The sequence below is a fragment of the Tasmannia lanceolata genome, unplaced genomic scaffold, assembly GCF_043159265.1.
Source record: "Tasmannia lanceolata isolate RefF3 unplaced genomic scaffold, GAP_Taslan_0.1 ptg000012l, whole genome shotgun sequence".
Classification (NCBI taxonomy): domain Eukaryota; kingdom Viridiplantae; phylum Streptophyta; class Magnoliopsida; order Canellales; family Winteraceae; genus Tasmannia; species Tasmannia lanceolata.
In genome coordinates, this window is record NW_027518689.1 from 55,170,339 (window position 1) to 55,184,349 (window position 14,011).

Below are 14,011 nucleotides of genomic sequence, written 5' to 3' on the forward strand. Positions count from 1 at the left end.
CTAAAAATAAGAACCCTGAGTCTTCTTGGAATGTCTTGGCTCCTTTGCACTTTCTTGGACTTCTTCTGCTTGGGTGAACATCTTGTCCTTGTGTTGGCTCTTGTGACTTGTCCTCCAATCTTCAATGCATGTCGAGGTACATGAGGTGTCACCATGGCATGTTCAACTCCAAGCTTCTTCTTAACACTTTCTTAGAGAACTTGTGGAATCATCATGATGAGCCTCTTGATTCGAACATCTTCAAATGAGGATGTCTTTAATGTCGGTGCAAGCTCTTGGGTCCTTTGCTCCTTGATCCACAAGCCATGTGTTGTGAAGAGTTGTGTAATGGCGACTATGACATGAAAATCCGGTATACAACACAACACCTCAAAGCAACACATCAGTCCATAAATGCTAATCAATTTAGTTTGCTAGTTTCAAAACAAGAAGGTAAGGTGAATGATTAACACATGGAAACCCTTCGGCTTACAATATTGAATTATAGATTTAGTTGATGAAGGATGGAGATTCAAAAAATAGAAGGTTTCTTATTTTAGAAACTTTATAAAACATCCATCTTTTAGACATAGGAAACCCTAGAGATGGTGTCAAGGAGCTTTTAGCCAAGTTTTGAGTTGAGAATGAGAGGGTATTTGTAAGCCCAATGGTTCCATCCTTGGCATTACCTTCTTGTTTTGATGATTCCATACACAAGTGATTTTATATCACTAATGTGCTTTTGATTGTCTAAGTTGTAGATCTCATTAGTTTGCAATCAAGGAAGCTTGGATCAAGGCATTGAAGCTAAATTGGAATGCATTTGGAGTGCCAAAGCTAGGATGATCCAAGGAGCTTGTTGGACTTGAAGCCTTGAAGACCAAGAGAAGATTGTAGTGCTTTTCAAGTCAATAGAGTTTGTACTCCTCTCTTTGTTTTTAGAGATGTCAAAGGCATTAAACATAGGATAAAATTTATTTAAAATTGTATTTGAAAATGTAGGATTAAATCCCAAAGTCCATGGCCCAAAAGTCCTAAAAGTTTTTGAAGTAAAAAAGAAATTTCATATAGGGCCGGTCGACTGGGCTATGCTGGGTGAGCGCGAGATGGAATCTGGAATTCCAGGCATCTCGAAACGTATCGGGGTCGTTCAACCGAGGTAGTCCTGGCCGACCGCGGATGTGTTGTTTCATACAGAAACAATCCAGCATGGTTGGGGCGGAGGACCACTAAGAGTCAGTCGACCGCGTAAAGGTTTTGAGTCGAACTTTTTGAGCGAACAGGTAGTCCTCGCCAGAAGTCTGCCAATGGGTCGGTCGACCGCGACGATAGAGAATTTAAAAATAAAAAAAGCGCCCGATAAGGGCGGGCGACCGCTGTGGCCTGGCAAAAGTGCCGTTAGGGTTTTTTCTTGTTGACTTTTTCAACTCCATTTTTTACAGTTTTACCCCCAAACGGTTATATTTTCAAATGGGCCTTATATACACTATCTAAACCTTTCTAAACCATCTTTGAACATTATTTTGAACATTCTAAAGATCAAACCTAAGTGTTCTTAGAGCCTCTCTCATCTCTAACCAAGGAAGTGGATTAGGCTTAAATTTGTCCATCTACATCCATCCTTTGTAACCCTTGTAAAGGGATTTTTAGTTTTCTTTCTTTGAAGAACATTGTATTTTTGGCGAGTGTGAAGAGACGTGTGCTCAAGAGCGAGTGTTGGAGACGCAGAACTTTCTCCAGTTCGTGGCGAGTCTTGCAAGGTGGAGCCGAACCATTGTAATTTGGTTGATTCCCCACCATTAAAAGAATCCGTAGTGAAAGCACCAAGAGGTCTTGGTGGAGTGGAGTAGGTCCTTGAGTGACTGAACCACTATAAATCTCGGGTGTACTCTCTGTATTTCTCTCACTCTCTCATTTTGTGATTGTGCATTTGTGGTTTATTTTCATTTGTGTATAAAGTTTTAATTTGCCATTTAGTTTTTCATTTCTGCAATTTTTTTGGCAAAGTTTTTTTTTTTTAAAACCTAATTCACCCACCCTCTTGGGTTGCCATCACCCCTGGGATTTCACTTGGTATCAAAGCACAAGGCTCTTACTTAGGTTTTTGAAAAATATTTCAAGAATAGAAGATAAAAAGATAATGGAAACCCATCCGGATATGTTGAAGGACAATCCGTTTATAGACCCACATACTTTAATGGTTCAAATTATGGGTATTGGAAAACCCGGATGGATTTCGTTTTACAATCCTTAGACTTTGAAATGTGGGAGTTAATTGAAGATGGATACATTCCTCCCACAAGTGATAGAAGTGAGTGGTTGGCCGCTCAAAAGAAGAGAGCCGCATTGAATTCTAAAGGAGTGAACACAATCTTTTGTTCTCTATCTCCCGACGAATTCAATCGGGTGTCTACTTGTAATACGGCTAAGGATATATGGACAATCCTTGAAACCACTCATTAGGGGACTTCACAAGTCAAAAAGTATAATGTTAGTCTTCTTCTTAGTGATTTAGAAGCTTTTAAAATGAACGAAAATGGATCCATTTTCGAAATGTATTCCCGTTTTACTAATATTGTTAATGAGCTTGAAGGTTTAGGTAAAACCTATGCAAATTTAGAATTGGTGACGAGGCTTCTCCGGTGTCTTCCATTTAGTTGGGACCCCAAGGTCACGGCGATCGAAGAATCTAAAGATCTTGACAATGTGAAGTTAGATGCGTTAGTTGGATCCCTCATTACACATGAAATGAAGATGAAGAGAAGGGAAAACCAACAAGCCGAGGCTTCAAAACTCAAGGAGAAAAACAAAGGAAAATCCATTGCCTTCACCGCCAAATCATCATCTTCTTCCTCAAGTTCCGATAGCGATGAATTGGAAGCTTTCAAGAAGTTTAAGAAGATATGGAAGAAGAAAGGAAGAAAAGATAAGAAGAAAAATGAGGAAAGAAGAAGGAGGAGGACCCAATAAATTGCTATGAATGTGGCAAGCCGGAATGCCCTCTCCTCAAGAACAAGAAGAATAAATATGGGAAGAAGTTTAGAGCACACGTGGCAAATTGGGATTGGCTTAGTGATAGCACTAGTTCATCATCAAGTAAGAGCTCCAAGGAAGAAAAATTAAACTCCTGTATCTCGGCCCATGTTGAATCTACCGTATGTCCAATGGCCAACATCGAAGAAGATAAAAATGAGGTATGCTCCCATCCATCTTCTAGTTCAAGTTCTAATGATAATGAAATGACTTATAATGAAGTTTGTGAAACCTTGGATTTGCAAATGTAAAAAAATAAAGCTTTAAAGAAAAATCTTTCTCATATTAAAGAAGAACTTGAATCTTTAAATCAAAACTTTTCTTCTAAGTTTCAAGCCCAAGCCAAAATGGAAGGAGATTTAAAGTTTGAAAATGAGACCCTTAAGGGTCGCTTGAGTGAACTTGAGACTCATGTTTTGAGCTTTCAAAACATGACAAGTTCATCCAAGTCTTTTGAAGATGAAAGATTTGAGTTTTCAAACTATTTAAATCATCTTCAAAATGAAAATGAGAGGCTAAGGATGTATCTATATGGTTTTATGAATGGAGACAAAATTATAGACATAATCCTTAGAAAGGCTAGTGTAAGATCTAGAAGTGTATATCATAATGTAACTAGCCTAGCTAACCCCTCAATTCGATGCCATTATTGCAGCCTTCATGGGCATTATCAATTCCAATGTGCATCAAAATTGAGTAGGGATAGCATTGGGACCAAAATTTCTTGGGTTCCCAAAGCCCCAACTTAATTTCATTTTGAAATTGGTTTAGTATTAGGGGGTTGTGCTAAATCTTGAATATTCATTGCATTTAATGATATAAAGCCCAAGGTTCAAATGTATTCTTGGTTATTTGCTTACCTTGACAGGTTTTGTTTTATAAAAAAAAAAAAATTCCCTTTTGTTTTGAGTGTTTGTCTTTGATAAGAAGAGTTATTTTCATAAAAGGGGAGATATTTAAACTTAGTTTGTATAATTTTTTCCAATCCCTCATTTCCAAGCCCAAGGAATTCTCAACACGGTTGCCACCCTCACAGCATAGCACGAGTGGCGATACAAAATGAAAGAGATACTTCTTGATTCAAGGATAAATCCCCGAACCAAGATGTACCTAAAAATAACTCAGAGTCGCCATCCATGGATACGCCATGGAACCAAAACAAATGCTCTGTTTGCAATGGATAACCAGAGATACTAAAGGTTTATGCCTGATGACGAATGGAGAAGGTTTGAAGAGCACCCCCAATTCGCCCGAGTGCGAACACTTGGTCTCTTATGCCATTTATTTATTAACTTCGAAGAGTTTTTGGTGAAAATCATGTGAAATGGGAACATGCATCTCCGAGAAAAAGTCTATCTAATCATGCATGTCTCGGAGATGAAAATAATCACATGCAAAATAACCGAAAGAAATGCCACCTAAGAATAGCTAGGTTATGAGTGATATGCCTAATAGGTGTCTAAGTTCTGATGGGCAAGCACATGCATGCTACAGCTAAAGGTATAAGGTCTGCGCATGAAAGTAAGAAAAATATAGCAAAACACACAACATAACAAAGCCAAGGCTCTTAGGATTTGTTGAAATTTTCAAAAAAAATTTACCAAAGATTTTAAGAAAAGAAAATCTTTTAAGAGCCAAGGCTCTGATACCAAGTGAAATTCCAAGGGTGGTCCCGAATTGGCAACTAATGAGGAGTGAAAAATTTAGGTTGCTAACAAGTTTTAAGACTTTAAAAACTCTAACCCAAATTTGGAATATTAAGAGATCAAGAATGACAATGAAGCACACAAGTTAAATCCAAAGTGCAAATGCAAATTAAGAGCATGAGTAAGAGAGAATGCACCCGAGATTTAAAGTGGTTCGGTCCTCAAAACGCGAGGCCTACTCCACTCCACCAACCAAACACGTTGATGGCTTCACTATGTGATCTTCCTAACTTTGGCGAAGATCAATGCCGATTACAATTCCGATCGCCTTTAACCTTGGTGGCAATCTTCACCACGGAGAGTGGGCTCCGCTTCTCCAAACACTCGCCCGATACAAAGTTCTTGATAAGAAAGAAAGAACAAAAAAATCCCTCACAAGGGTTTACAAGAAGTGTAGAAGATGTACAAATTGAGCCTATGATCCAAATCCTAATCTTAGAAGATGAGAGGTATAAATAAGCTTTGATTTATTCTTAGGATGTTCAAGTAGAGTTTAAGAGTGTTAGGATTTATGGTTGGGGTGTTTGGAATGCCCATATTTATAGAAAAACCCAAATATGACCGTTCAAGGGCATAGTGGTAATTCCAGCAAAAATTCCCAACGGCTATAATTCAGACCGTTATAGTGTTCTTGGAGTTCCGAGAATATTTTTCGGAGTTCCGAGAAATTCTCGGAGTTCCAAGAAAAAAATCTCGGAGTTCCGGGAATACAAACAGAAATTTGGAAAAAGCTACTGGACCATTTCTCGGAGCTCCGAGGAATGTCTCAGAGCTCCGAGAAGCCTATGTCAAGCAGATTTCCAATTCTTGTTTCTTTTTTTTGGCTTCCAACTATACACCAAGTTGGGATTGCTATGAGGGTTCCAAAGTGTTGGAACACCACAAAGACAATCTCTTATACATTTAGGGGTGTGTGAGATTAACTAATTTATGCCTCTTAAAATCTAAAACTAAGATTGGATCTAATACATTCTAATATGACTTAGATCTTCAATGGATTCTTCAAGTCTTCATTTGTCTTGGATCTCCGATGTCTTTGGCCTTCATAAGTGGTTCAATGCGGGCTTCTTTGGCCTCTATCCAAGCAATCTTGTCTTTAAGCAATTATGATCTACAACTTAGACAATTAAACACATTAGTGATCTTAAATCACTTGTGTATTGGAATCATCAAAATAAGATGGGAATGCCAAGGTGGGAACCATTGGGCTTACATACATCTTCTTCAACCTTGTAAACCCTTGTGATGGATTTTTTATTCTTTATTTCTTGTTCAAACGATTGTATTTGGGCGAGTGTTCGGAGAAGCGGAGCACTCTCTCCGTGGTGAGGATTACCACCAAGGTTAAAGGCAATTGGAATTGTAATTGGCACCGATCTTCGCCGAAGTTAAGAAGATCAACATAGTGAAGCCATCAACGGGTTTGGTTGGTGGAGTGGAGTAGGCCTCGCGTTTTGAGGACCGAACCACTTTAAATCTCGGGTGCACTCTCTCTTATCTCCTGCTTTACATTTGCATTGCACTTAGGATTTAACTTGTATGCTTAATTTCTTTTTGATCTCTTAAATCTTCAAAATTGGGTTAGAGTTTTCAAAAGCTTAAAACTTGTTAGGAACCTAATTTTACCTCCTCATAAGTTGCAATTAGAATAGTACTCGGGCCTACCCTTGGAATTTCACATAAAGATGGTGTAAAAGAGCTTTTAGCCAAGTATTGAGATGATAATAAGAGGGCTTAGATTTAGTCGGTTAAAGATAAAGATTGAAAAAAAAAGTTTCTTACATTAAAAACTTTATAAAACATCCGTCTTTTAGACATAAGAAACCCTAGAGATGGAATTAAGGAACTTTTAGCGACTTTTGAGATGATGATGAAATGATATTAAATCTTAGATTTAGTTGATGAATGATGAAGAATGAAAAAATAGAAAGTTTCTTATTTTAGAAATTTTATAAAACATCAATCTTTTAGACTTAGTAAACCGTAGAGATGGTGTTAAGGAGCTTTTAGCTATGTTTTAAGATGAGGATGGGAGGGTATTGAATCTTAGATTTAGTTAATGAAGGATGGAGATTGAAAAATTAGAAAGTCTCTGATTTTAAAAACTTTATAAAACATCCATCTTTTAGACATAAGAGATCCTAGAGATGGTGTCATATTTTGGGATGAGGATAAGATTATATTGAATCGTAGATTTAGTTGATGAATGATGGAGATTGAAAAAATAGAAAGTTTCTTATTATAGAAACTTTATAAAAAATCCAACTTTTAGATATAGGAAACCTTAGAGATGGTGTGAAGGAGCTTTTAACCAAGTTTTGGCATGAGGAAGAGATTGAATCTTAGATTTAGTTGACGACGGATGGAGATTGAAAAATATAAAGTTTATTATTTTAGACACTTTCTAAATGATCTATCTTATAGACCTAGAAAACCCTATAGATGGTGTCAAGGTGCTTTTAGCAAAGTTTTGAGATGAGGATTAGATGGTTTTGAATCTTAGATTTAGTTGATCAAGGATGGCGATTGAGAAAATAAAATGTTTCTTATTTTAGAAACTTTATAAAACAACACTCTTTTAGACATAGGAAATCCCATATCAACTAAATCTTAGAGATGGTGTCAAGGAGCTTTTAGCTATGTTTTGAGATGAGGATGAGATGATATTGAATCTTTGATTTAGTTGATGAAGAATGGAGATTGAAATAATAGAAAAAGTTTTATTTCAGAAACTTATAAAACATCCATCTTTTAGACAAACGAAACCCTAGAGATGGTGTCAAGGTGCTCTTAACCAAGTTTTGGGATGAGGATGAGATGGCACTTAATCGTAGATTTAGTTGGTGAAGGATGGACATTGAAAAGTAGAAAGTTTCTTATCTTAGAAACTTTACAAACATCCATCTTTTAGACAAAGAAAACTGTGGAGATGGTGTGAAAGTGCTTTTAGCTAAGTTTTGAGATGAGGATGGGATGATATTGAATCTTTGATTTAGTTGATGAAGGATAGAAGCTTATAAAACATCCATCTTTTAGAAAAAATATAGATGGTGTCAAGGAGATTTTAACCAAGTTTTGGTATGAGAATGAGAGAGTATTGAATCTCAGATTTAGTTGATGACGGATAGAGATTGAAAAATTGAAAGTTTTTTATTTCATAAACTTTATAAAACATCATTCTTTTAGAGATAGCAAACCCTAGAGATGATGTCAACGAGCTTTTAGCCAAGCTTTGGGATAAGAATGATAGAGTACTGAATCATAGATTTAGTTGATTAAGTATAAAGATTGAAAAAATGGAAAGCTAGTTATTTTAGAAACTTTATAAAAATTCATCTTTTAGACATAGGAAATCCTAGAGATGGTGACAAGGAGCTTTTACCCAAGTTTTGAGATTATGATGAAATGGTATTGAATCTTAGATTTAGTTGATAAAGGATGATGATGGAAAAAATAGAAAGTTTCTAAAGACATCCATCTTTTAAACATAGGAAACCCTATAGATGGGGTCAAGGAGCTTTTAGCTCAGTTTTGAGATGAGGATGAGATGGTATTGAATCTTAGATTTAGTTGATAAATGATGAAGATTGAAAAAATAGAAAGTTTCTTATTTTAGAATCTTCATAAAATATCCATCTTTTAGACATAAAAAACCCTAGAGATGGAGTCAAGGTGCTTTTAGCGATGTTTTGGGATGAGGATGAGATGGTATTGAATCGTTGATTTAGTTGGTGAAGGAAGGAGATTGAAAAATAGAAAATTTATTTTTTAGAAACTTTATAAAACATCCATCTTTTAGACATATTAAACCCTAGAGATGATGTCAAGTGGCTTTTAGCTAAGTTTTGGGATGAGGATGAGATGGTATTGAATCGTAGATTTAGTTGGTGAAGGATGGATATTGAAAAATAGAAGGTTTCATATTTTAAAAACTTTAGAAAACATCCATCTTTTAGACATAGGAAACCTTAGAGATGATGTGAAGGAGGTTTTGGCTATGTTTTGAGATGTGAATGTGATGATATTGAATCTTAGATTTAGTTGAATAAGGAGTGAGATTGAAAAAAAAAGTTTCTTCTTTTAAAAACTGTATAAGACATCAATCTTTTAGACATATGAAACCCTACAAATGGTGTGAGGGAGCTTTTAGCTGAGTTTTGAGATGATGATGAGTTGGTATTGAATCTTATATTTAGTTGACAAATGATGAAGATAGTAAAAATAGAAAGTTTCTTAATTTAGAAACTTTATAAATCTTCCATCTTTTAAAGATAGGAGACACTCGACACGCTGTGAATGAGCTTTTAACCATTTTTGGGATAATGATGAGATGATACTGAATCTTAGATTTAGTTGATGAAGGATGATAATTGAAAAAATAGAAGCTTTTAGACATGAAACCCTAGAGATGATGTCAACTAGCTTTTAGCCAAGTTTTGGGATAAGAAAGAGAAGATACTGAATCATAGATTTAGTTGATTAAGTTTGGAGATTGAAAAAATAGAAAGTTTCTTATTTTAGAAAATTTATAAAAAGCCATCTTTTAGACATAGGAAACCCTAGAGATAGTGTCAATGAGCTTTTAACCAAGTTTTGGGATGACGATGAGATGGTAATGAATCTTAGATTTAGTTGACGATGGATGGAGATTGAAAAAATAGAAACTTTCTTATTTTAGAAACTTTATAAAACAACAATCTTTTCGATATAGGAAACCCCATATCAACTAAATCTTAGAGATGGTGTCAAGGAGCTGTTAGCTATGTTTTGAGATGAGGATGCGATGATATTGAATCTTTGATTTAGTTGACTAAATCTTAGAGATGGTGTCAAGGAGCTGTTAGCTATGTTTTGAGATGAGGATGAGATGATATTGAATCTTTGATTTAGTTGATGAAGGATGGAGATTGAAATAATAGAAAGTTTCATATTATATAAACTTATAAAACATCCATCTTTTAGACATAGGAAACCCTAGAGATGGTGTCAAGGTGCTTTTAGCCAAGTTTTGGGATGATGATGAGACGATATTGAATTGTAGATTTAGTTGGTGAAGGATGGAGAGGTAAAATAGAAAGTTTCTTATTTTAGAAACTTTGTAAAACATCCATCTTTTAGACATTGGAAACCCTAGAGATGGGGTCAAAGAGCTTTTAGCCAAGTTTTGAGATGAGGATGAGATGATAGTGAACCATTGATTTAGTTGATGAAGGATGGAGATTGAAAAAATAGAAAGTTTTTTTATTTTAGAACCTTATAAAACATCCGTCGTTTAGACATATGTGACCCTAGAGACGGTGTCAAGCGGATTTTATCCAAGTTTTGGGATGAGAATGGTAGAGTATTGAATTTCAGATTTAGTTGATGACGGATGGATATTGAAAAATAGAAAGTTTCTTATTTTAGAAACTTTATAAAACATCCATCATTTAGACATAGGAAACCCTTGAGATAATGTCAATGAGCTTTTATCCAAGTTTTGGGATAAGAATGAGAGGGTACTGAATCATAAATTTAGTTGATTAAGTATTGAGAATGAAAAAATAGAAAGTTTCTTATTTTAGCAACTTCTTAAAAATCCATCTTTAGACATAGAAAATCCTAGAGATGGTGACAAGATGCTTTTACCCAAGTTTTGAGATGAGGGTGAGATGGCTTATTATCTTAGATTTAGTTGATAAAGTTTAGAGATGGAAAAAACAGAAAATTTCTTATTTTAGAAACTTTATAAGACATTCATCTTTTAGACATAGGAAACCCTAGAGATGGGGCGAGAAGCTTTTAGCCAAGTTTTGGGGTGAGGATGAGATGGTATTGAATCGTAGATTTAGTTGGTGAATGATGGATATTGAAAAATAGAAAGTTTCATATTTTAGAAACTTTAGAAACATCCATATTTTAGACTTAGGAAACCCTAGAGATGGTGTCAGGGAGGTTTTAGCTAAGTTTTGAGATGCGGATGAGATGATATTGAATCTTAGATTTAATTGATTAAGGGGTGAGAATGAAAAAAAAAGTTTCTTATTTTAGAAGCTGTATAAGACATCAATCTTTTAGACGGAGGAAACCCTACGGATGGTGTGAACGAGCTTTTAGCTAAGTTTTGAGATGAGGATGAGATGGTATTGAATCTTATATTTAGTTGATTAATGATGAAGATTGAAAAAATAGAAAGTTTCTTATTTTAGAAACTTTATAAAACATCCATCTTTTAGAGATAGGAGACCCTAGACATGGTGTCATTGAGCTTTTAACCATGTTCTGGATAACGATGAGATGATACTGAATCTTAGATTTAGTTGATGAAGAATGTGAATTGAAAAAATAGAAAGTTTCTTCTTTTAGACACTTTATAAAACATCAATCTTTTAGACATTGAAAACTCTAGAGATGATGTTAACGAGCTTTTAGCCAAGTTTTGGGATAAGAATGAGAAGACACTGAATCATCGATTTAGACGATTAAGTATGGAGATTGAAAAAATAGAAAGTTTCTTATTTTAGAAAATTTATAAAAATCCATCTTTTAGAAATAGGAAACCCTAGATATGGTGTCAAGGAGCTTTTAGCCATATTTTGAGATGATGATGAGATTGTGTGGAATTTTAGATTTAGTTGATAAAGGATAGAAATGGAAAAAATAGAAAGTTTCTTATTATAGAAACTTTATAAAACATCTATCTTTTAGACTTATGAAACCCTAGAGATGTTGTCAACGAGCTTTTAGCAAAGTTTTGGGATGAGAATGAGAGGGTATTAAATCTTAGATTTAGTTGATAAATGATAGAAATTGAAAAAATAGAAAGTTTCTTATTTTAGAAACTTTATAAACATCCTTCTTTTAGACATAGGAGAACCTTGAGACGGTGTCATGGAGCTTTTAGCCGTGTTTTGGGATGAGGATGAGATGATATTGAATCTTAGATTTAGTTGATAAAGGACGGAGATTGAAAGAATAGAAAGTTTCTTATTTTAGAAACTTTGTAAAACATCCATCTTTTAGACATAGGAAAACCTAGAAATGATGTCAACGAGCTTTAAGCCAAGTTTTTGGATGAGAAGTAGAGGTACTGAATCTTAGATTTAGTTGATGAATGATGGAGATTGAAAAATTAGAAAGTTTCTTATTTTCGAAACTTTAAAAAACTTCAATCTTTTAGACATAAGAAACCCTAGAGATGGTGTTAAGGTGCTTTTAGCCAAGTTTCGAGATAAGGATGAGATGGTATTGAATCGTAGATTAAGTTGGTGAGGGATGGAGATTGCAAAATAGAAAGTTCCTAAAATACAAGGTGACAACCCAAGAGGGGGGGTGAATTGGCTAATTAAAAATTTGGGGCTTAATTAATTGGATTCCTAAAATTAATTTACCAAGTAAGCCTTAACATGTTTAACCCTTGATCAATTAATAGAGATATTAAGAGTTAGGGTTTGGGTGTTACTTTAAGCATGCATTCACTAACCCTTGTTTGATTAAAACATAGATACAAGTTGGGTTAGAGATTACCAATCACCGCAATGTGCAAATGAGAAGGAGAAGAAGGAAGCATCCACAAGGTACAAGATTTATAGTGGTTCGATCACAACTTGACCTAAGCCACTCTTCCAAGTTTTCTTCCTTGGGATTCTTCACTAACCACTAAGATTCTTCAAAGGGCGAATCTTAAAGCCTTACACCAACTCTTTCTTCAAAGGGATTACACCCTTTTCTGCACGAAGCCTTTCCGAGGACACCTTCCTCGTACAGTTGATTTACCTTTCTTTCCGGGCCAAATCGGAGACCCTCAAACATAGAATGAAGAAATAAAAAGAAAGAAGTTCTCAATGCCTCTTGATAGGCGGATTACAAAGTTGTAAGCTCACAAACTCTCCAAAGAATATATACAAATGTAAAGCCTATGGAGATCCTCTTGATAGAATGTGAAAATGCAAATTCAAAGAGGTTTAACCTTTCATATAAAAGTTTTGGTTCAAGAAGATGGGATTTTATCTTGACAAATGTTATGTAGAAAGGTTTGAATAGTGTACATATAGACCACAAGGAAATATGACCGTTTGGGGGTAAAACTGTAATTTACAGGGTTGAAAAAGTAAACCTGCGAAAGCCCCAACGGATCTATTTCCCAGTCGCGGCGGTCGACCGAGGCACGGCGGTAGCCCGCCCTTATCGTGCTCTTAATTTGAAATTCAAAATTCATGCCAGCGCGGTCGACCGGCCCAATGGCGGTCGCCCGGCGAGGGCTTACTGTTTGAATTTAATTTTCGCTCAAAACACTATCGCGGTCGACCGGACCCATGGAGGTCGACCGCCCACACCATATTGGATTGTTTTTGTTTTGAATAGAAATGTATCCGCGGTCGCCCGGCTTGTCCTGGTCGACCGGCTCGATAAATTTCGAGATAACCTGGATTTCCAGGTTCCATCCCGCGGTCGCCCGGCATAGCCTGGTCGACCGGCCTAGAGTGAAATTCCATTTTTACTTTAATATCCATGGGCTTTTGGGCTATGGTCTTTTGGCTTTAGTCTAAGATTTTCAAACACATTTTTGAGTGTGTTGATGGTTTTCAAAGATGTAAAATGTTAAGTATAAAAATCATTTTGAAAACCTTTTGAAAGTGCATTTTATATAAAATCAAGAGGACTCCAAATACATTTTAAAAATAAGAACCTTGAGTCTTCTTGGAATGTCTTTGCTCCTTTGCACTTTCTTGGACTTATTCGGCTTGAGTGAACATTTTGACCTTGTCTTGGCTCCTGTGACATCCTCCAATCTTCGCTGCATGTTGTCAGGTGCATGAGGTGTCACCAATGACTTGTTCAACTCCAAGCTTCTTCTTGACACTTGCTTAGGAACTTGTGGGATCTTCATGATGAGCTTCTTTACTTGAGCATCTTCAAATGAGGATGACTCCAAAGTAGGTGCAAGCTCTTGGTTCCTTTGATCCTTGATCCACAAGTCTTGTATTGTGTTGAGTTGTGTAATGGCGATATAGCATATCAAATTCCTGTGTAGAGCACAACATCTCAAAGCAACACATTAATCTGACAATGCTAATCAATTTGTGTTTGCTAGTATCAAAACAAGAAGGTAAGGTGAATGATTGAACCCATGTGCACCCTTGGGCTTACATTCACCCCGTTTTTGATGATGACAAACAAATTGATTAGGGAGGTAGGAGATATCATGATAATGGATATTAAACATGAATATGATATACACAATAGAGCATAGCTCCCCCTCACTATATGCACGAATATAATTAATAACTGTAAAACATATGGTGCATATACAA